The sequence below is a fragment of the Helianthus annuus genome, chromosome 2, assembly GCF_002127325.2.
Source record: "Helianthus annuus cultivar XRQ/B chromosome 2, HanXRQr2.0-SUNRISE, whole genome shotgun sequence".
NCBI lineage: Eukaryota > Viridiplantae > Streptophyta > Magnoliopsida > Asterales > Asteraceae > Helianthus > Helianthus annuus.
Window position 1 is genome coordinate 158,691,196 of NC_035434.2, and position 7,988 is coordinate 158,699,183.

Sequence of the window (7,988 nt, forward strand, 5' to 3'; positions counted from 1 at the left end):
GAGCGAGCATATGCACACTTGATGGTTATCAAGCGCTTCCGCTATTATGTATTAATGTTTTGGGTCAAATGCTTGTTTTTGTATAACATTTTTAGTAGTTACACTTGTTAGTACTTGGTGTATGGTTTTTAGTAGTGTCTAGTCGAACGGGTCGTAAACTTGTTTGTTTGTTGATGGTTAATACAGGGACAGACCCGTCCTACGGACGGGTCATGCCCAAATTTTGTTAAAATCATGTGTTAATGGTATTAGCGTTTTTACCCTTTAAGTTGTGAAAGAGTTGTACATTTTAAAAGTTTATGTTTCTAGCGTCTTTTGGATGTCATTTCTTCTAGACGCAAATACGGACGTTACAAGTTGGTATCAGAGCCTAGGTTTGAGGGATTCGAGCAAGAGTAATAGTGCTTGAACTCAAACCGACGGCTCGTGCAGAAGTGTGCTCGCTCCGAGATCGCCAAGGAGGTAAAACTTTAAGTTTTTTTTTTGTTTAATACAAGTATGTATAGTGTGTTTATGATAAATATTTAAGTTAAGTATGTGAAATAGTAATAATGGAAGGTGAAACGGGGGGTTATAGGAAACATATGGCTGGAAACGGACTTGAAAATGGATTAAAACACAAAAAATGAAATCTGCAGCGAAGTGACAAAAGGGAGGCCGTCGCCGACGCCTCACTTGTCCGTCGCGACGCCCTCATTTGGGCCGACGCCCTAAGTCACTGTCTACGGGGTTTTTACCCGACACACATATTTAGAAGCCGTCGCCGACGGGCTTCCCTGCCGTCGCCAACGGCTAGCGTAAATTTAGCCTGCTGATTTGCATTGTTTTTCGCATTTTAAGTTTCCGCATTATCTGAAAGCCTAGTTAATTATTACATAAAGTCCATATAAGGCCTAATAGATGTATGTAACCACAATTAGTGGTTACGATGGGATTGATTCAGAAGAGTCGAAGGTAATGTATCGAATGACACGAACAAATGATGAAAGCTGAAAAAGCGAGTAAAGTTTAAAACATAAGAATGCAAACGAAGTAATTATGGACTAATGAAATATGATGTATTGAAGCTTGTGAATTATGATTTAAGTTCCCATACTTCTCAGAAATGCCCGTTTTATGTTCCTGTCAAGTTATAAGAAGATATAATAAGTTATGTAAGGTTATGTAGATCGTCGGCGATAAAGTAAAATTTATAAAGTCGAATGTAACGTATGGAATGGCATGAAATGAATGACGAATGTATAAAGTGGAGTTGGAATTCGTTTGAAAATTCGGATGAATGTACGCTTTGATAGAATTATGCATTAGAGGCTTGTACCTTGTACATGAATGGTGTGATGCTTATGTGTATTTAATGATTTGCTTTAGTATGATTAAGAGGCGAATATGTGCTAAATGTGAATCATACGAGCTAATTAGTAAAGGATATGTCGAAATTATGTTATATAGTTGTTTCAAATGAAATTTTCTAATTGTAGAATCATGGAGCATTAGCATGTGAAAATATGTGTATGTGAATGTATATATGTATTGTTTAGAGGATCACGTAAATTGTACATGCCGTACAATACGAGTATGAGATATGCAGGATATTATTATTATGACCTATCATATTTAGATGATTACATGTTCAAAAGTTTGAAGTGTGTAAGCAAGACAGTTGACTATCTAAAAGTCAATAGTATAGGGATATTATGAAATGGTCATTAGACCCAAATGCTAAAGTAAAGAGTTGATGTGTTATGTATTAAGTGATTTACGTGTGATGCTTGATGAAAGTTTAGTTGTATGGATTGGAAGTGAGATAACTAATAATAAATGCCTTGGTTACACAAAATTTGACTAACGAAAGTCAATTAACTTATGAATAGAAAGAAAATGAATAGTTGTATGTATGCTCACATAAGCTAACAGTGTTATGAATGTAATAATATGTAAGGATGGAAATCTTGTCAGTTGATTCAAGTATGGATGGCAAACGAGGTAAGAGGAAGCAATGAGGCAAGCATGAACATGAACGCTAAAGGTAAGTGATTTCGCAATCGCTTCGAATTCATCTACATGAAGGTGTATACGTGTTTGAGTATTCGAAATCAAAGTGAAATGTATAAATAAATGAGAAATGTTATGGTACGTTTTGTTGAAATTGTTGGCATAATGTTAAACTGATAAGACCTCATTATAAGGGTAAATCGGTCATAAATTTTAGTTGAGAAGTTCTAAGGCGGAAATGAGAACTTGGTAATGTTGATGAAAGGTATGGGAAGAATATTAGTTGGGATGTTAGCTAAAGACATTTTTGTAAAGATGTTCGAATTGAGAGTAAGTGCAACATGTACTGCAATACTTATATACAAAAAGTATTGGGTGGTGGTTGACCTTATAAGGTTATATTGTAGAAGACAGTAAATAATAATTATTTACAAATGCTAGAAGTATTACGTAAGATATGCAATGTGTAATGTAGGATACTCATTAGTAGAGACATGTTAGAGAACGCAGGTGAATTAACACCAAATACGGTGAACGAACAAATGAAAATGGTATATTAAGGGATGGTCATGTATTGACCAAAGCTCGAGAAAAAAAAACACGAGAATCATCTTACTTATGTCCGGACAAGCAAGTAAAAAGGGGTCTAACGATTCTTAAAGGATCAGGTCAATATAAGAGAGAAAGATAAGAATGAAAAGTTTAAGCTTACGAATGAATGTAAAACAAACTCAAGAAAGAAGGGTGGGAACACCACTAGAAATAGGATGTAGAGTGTTGCGTTGAGACGCGCTACATGAATTAGGACATGGAATTAGTGCTAGGATCCAACACTTGAAGTTGAATATAGAAGATTAATACGAAAATATATCATAAGAAATGACATGGTAAATGATACGACAGAAGAACGAAAGGTACGGATGAAAATGTTAGAATCTGAGAAATGGAGTCAAACCAGTAAGAATGAAAGGTAATGAATTAAAAGTTCGAATCCGTAAATGAAGACGGATTAAATGAATAAGAATAGAAATTAAAAACGAGACTCAAATGAGTCATACGGGTCAAATGGCGATCGCCATTTGAACCCGGTATTTAATGTTCGGTTTGTCAAGCTTATTACTTATAGGTGAGCATAATGTATGGGCATGCATTGTCACAGTTTGGAAAGCATTAACCGTCGCAAAGTATAAATAACGAGTCAAGGGTTTTGACCCACGCCAGGTACGTATAAAAAATTATATTTGTAATAGGAGCATAGGGCTCGACTAGAGAATGGTGTGTCAGGATAGGATAACTGATACCCATATGTGAGAATGTATTTACAATTAGACTTCCAAAAGGTCAAATGAAATAAATGAAGTCCTTGCAATTATGCAAGTATAAGGTACGAACGTGTACCTCGATCCGACCATAATAGGTAAGGGGGTGTTAGTCTGATCTCGAGAGTTCAAACTGCGAAAGTTGACGAAATAGCCAATAAAATGAAAGGATAGTATGTAAGAAATGGAATGCATGATATGTTTTAGCATGTACATAAGAAAATTGTGAAAGAGGCAATAGGCGAACAAACACCCTGTAGGACGCAATTATAAAAGGTTATGTACTAACTATTTATTTATAGATAAATATGATGGAATTCTTAGTGAGATGATAGTAATGAAGCTAGTGGAACGATGCTCACGAGTGGGAGCATATTTCATGAATGAATTAGACCAATTCTGGTACAGAAGGTACATATAAAGAAGCGGATCGATCCGGCACACGGATAACTGACTTATGCACTGAAGGCGAGGTTAGTAAAATGTTTTGTTCTTGATTAATGATTAAGAATCCGTAGATTTATTTGTAAGAGTGAACAAAATGAATGGTAGAATAATTATGGTATGGTATACAATAATCGACCTGTAATGGTCAGCGTGAGAAGGTATGAATGTCATTGAGAGGGAGATCTAAAGGTCTTAAATGAAAGTTGAGCTGATTTGGTTAAACGTTCGTATTGTGCTCGTACACAACATACCTAGTTGTTATTATAAGTAGTTCATACCAGGAGCTAATAATAAAGTGTGCGAAGGATTAAATTTGATGACTAAAATCAAACTTATAATTAGTTCGATTTACGGTAGTAATAGTAGAATGATGCTTTATACTCGTATTAAGTATGAAAAAGTGATTAGGAAGTGGGTAGCTTTGTATTAGTACAACTAAGTCATTAAATGTTTATAGAATACGTATAATGTTATGCTAAGCCCTCATACGAACAAGGAAGTAATTAGAAGAGCGCTAGTAATGGGAGAATGGGGTTTGCTGATCATGACCACAATAATGGATTATATCGTGTATGATACGTGAGTATAATGAGATAAATCGATTTATTTTGTTAGCAAATGTATGAATAAGTTATGCTAAATTAGAAAGATAGAAACAAGCCGTAAATATAAGCTTGTACGATCAATAGTATACATTTGAAATAAATTTCAATGAACGAATCGCTAGTGATGATGTATGCTAGGAACTAGCATTATAAGGTGAAAACGACACTAATAAGAGCTCTGGATTAGATTCTGACTTATATGCGATTGTAAAAGTAATTTACTTAATTTAAGAACGGAGGGACAATGCGTACAAATATGTTTGTGCATAAATAAAACTTTTGCCAAGATCCCGAATGCATCTAAGTTGTAGTAAGCATTGTGAATGAATAGATGAAAAAGTAAGAGTAGAATTGGTCTAGTTAGAATGAGAAAGGTTTCGGGGACGAAACCTCCTTTAAGGGGGGTAGACTTGTAACACCCCAAAATTTGTCTAGTATAATAATAAAGTGAAAATAAACAAAGAAGCTAACCTAGTTAATGGAATATGACAAAATGATAAGTTAATTTATGAGAAAGCCTAAATTGAACACTCTTTTAAAGTGGGAGGGTTCAATGTGTAAGTATTAAATGAAAATGTTTTAACTAATAAAACAAAAATTAAAAAAAAAACACCCACATTGGGGTTCTGGTCGATCGACAGAAGAGAAGCAAGGGGGTGAAAACCCTAGCTTTACAAAATCCTCAAGAATCAATAGAAATCTTAAGGAAATCGAAAGTATACTCAGCAAATTCTAAGCTCCTACACCTGTTCTTCGAAGTGGTAAGTCCGATTTTGTGATTTGTTGAATTGTAAGAAGTGGGTCTTAACCCAAGCATGAGTGCATGACATAGAATTCGTGAAATTTAGTTAGGATTAAGGGATAGGATAAGAACAATGGCAGAATTTATGTTTGATTTTGGATGGGATGTTGTGATTATAGCAAAAACCCGCTTGTTAAGAAGCTAGTAAGTGTAGGATGATGGAATGAGATCATATAACTAGAATTTTTATTATGAGCTTGATGTGATGTATGAATGATGAATAAAATTGATGTAGGATGAAGTAGTTATGTAAATTCGAATAAATGTAAATGTTGTATGATGATGAACTAGTAGAAATGTGCTTATTAGTCTTGTACCGTATACCTTAATTATGATGCCTACCAAGTGTTTGATGAAATGCTTAAGAGATAAATGTATGTGTGGTATGGAAAAATGGCTGAACGAATTGATTGACTAAATGAATGAATGAATGTTGTAATGTAGGCGTGAAGGAAGAAGGTACAAGCACTAAGAAAACGGAAGACACGCATGATCGAGGTATGTTCCGTTGCATACAAAACCTTATTTAAAATTTTGTTTATATTATGATAAACAACCCTTGTTATAATGATTATAGTGATTAGGAAGTAGATAACAAATCCCTCACGGATTTGGTTATGCTATCGAAGGTTACATTAAGCTATGCAAGGCGACCGGTTCGAGTCGAACCGGGTCGAGTAAGAAGATGGTACCATCCGTTTAGCACGGGTGGTCATGAATGCAAAAAGCAATGTATGAGTTCAATCCGTTATACGGATAGAACGGAAGTTTCTATGTGTAAGCTATTAACCCGATAATACCGGGTCGTAAGTGGTATTCTTGAATCTCATTATGAGAGTATATGCCATTACCCATTTAATTGGGTAATCGAATGCGTAAAAGAAATGAAAATATGTAAGCGAATGGAACTAAAATGTTAGTATTGTAAACGGAATAGATATTATGACTAACTTTTAAAAGCTTTGTTGTTGAATGTAGGTAAATCCTCAAGTTAGGCGACTTGGCAATTTGGAGCGAGCATATGCACACTTGATGGTTATCAAGCGCTTCCGCTATTATGTATTAATGTTTTGGGTCAAATGCTTGTTTTTGTATAACATTGTTAGTAGTTACACTTGTTAGTACTTGGTGTATGGTTTTTAGTAGTGTCTAGTCGAACGGGTCGTAAACTTGTTTGTTTGTTGATGGTTAATACAGGGATAGACCCGTCCTACGGACGGGTCATGCCCAAATTTTGTTAAAATCATGTGTTAATGGTATTAGCGTTTTTACCCTTTAAGTTGTGAAAGAGTTGTACATTTTAAAAGTTTATGTTTCTAGCGTCTTTTGGATGTCATTTCTTCTAGACGCAAATACGGACGTTACAAACGGCATAGTCACTCGCATCGCACATGAGCTCAAACGGCAAGCTCCAGTTGGGCGAGATAAGAATATGGGCACTTACCAACTGTTCCTTCAAGAAGTTGAAGGCCTTAAGACACTCCTCGTCGAAGACGAATGGAACGTCCTTCTCTAGCAAACGGGTCATGGGGCGGGTGATTTTTGGGAAATCTCTAATGAAACGCCTATAGAAACCCGCTTGCCCTCGAAAACTCCTAATTGACTTAACACTCGTGGGTGGAGGTAACCTACTAATGGTGTCTATTTTCGCACGATCTACCTCAATACCCTTTCTCGATATCTTATGCCCTAACACTATACCTTCCGTCACCATGAAGTGGCACTTCTCCCAATTTAGCATAAGCTTCGTCTCTACACACCGCTTCAGCATTCTTTCCAAATTCTTCAAACACACATCGAAGGAATCACCATAAACTGAAAAATCATCCATGAAAACCTCCATGGAAGTCTCTATCATATCCTGAAATATGGCGACCATGCAACGCTGAAAAGTAGCTGGAGCGTTAGATAACCCGAATGGCATGCGTCGGTACGCGTAAGTGCCATAGGGGCATGTGAAGGTGGTCTTATCCTGATCCTCCGGTGCGATGGGGATCTGGAAGTAACCGGAAAAGCCATCTAGAAAACAATAGAATTGTTGACCGGCTAAACGCTCCAACATTTGATATATGAAAGGCAATGGGAAGTGGTCTTTACGGGTGGCATCATTCAAGTTTCGGTAGTTGATGCACATGCGCCAACCCGTGACCGTGCGAGAAGGGATAAGCTCGTTCTTTTCGTTCATGACAACGGTCATCCCCCCCTTCTTGGGGACAACCTGAGTGGGACTAACCCAAGGTGAATCAGAAATGGGATATATCATCCCGGCATCTAGGAGTTTAAGAACCTCCTTCTTCACTACATCTTGCATGTTGGGGTTAAGCCTTCTTTGGGGTTGCACCACCGGTTTATAATCGTCCTCCATGAGTATCCGGTGGGTGCAATAGGAAGGGCTTATGCCCTTAATGTCAGACAACCTCCATGCAATGACCTCTTTGTTGGCACTCAACACATCTAACAACCTCACTTTCTCACTCTCCTCTAATGCGGATGAAATAATAACGGGTAGCTCGGAACCCTCCCCTAAGAAAACATACTCTAGATGAGATGGAAGTACTTTAAGTTCTAAAGGTGGGGGTTGGGTGGTGTCATCACTAACCGCTAACACATTGGGGATTAAAGGAATCCCTTCCTCTTCAACTTCACCTACACTCTTCACCTCCTCTTCTACCGTCGCTCCTACCTTCTCTTCTACCACTAGGTCCGCTCCACTAATGTACTCTAAGCAATGGTCGACACACGAGATAAACGAGTTCAAAAAGTAGACGGAATGGCAAGGACCACTATAGTCATCCGAACCACTCGGGTGGTTCATGGAACGAT

General features: G+C 37.1%; 1 long non-coding RNA gene across 1 annotated transcript; it reads left to right on the top strand.

Moving 5' to 3' along the window:
- Positions 1 to 5,007: 5,007 nt before the first annotated feature.
- On the top strand, positions 5,008 to 6,441 carry LOC110907191. Its single transcript, XR_002573930.2, has 3 exons — positions 5,008 to 5,124; positions 5,610 to 5,663; positions 6,144 to 6,441. It is a non-coding gene; the product is annotated as an uncharacterized LOC110907191 (long non-coding RNA).
- Positions 6,442 to 7,988: the final 1,547 nt, after the last annotated feature.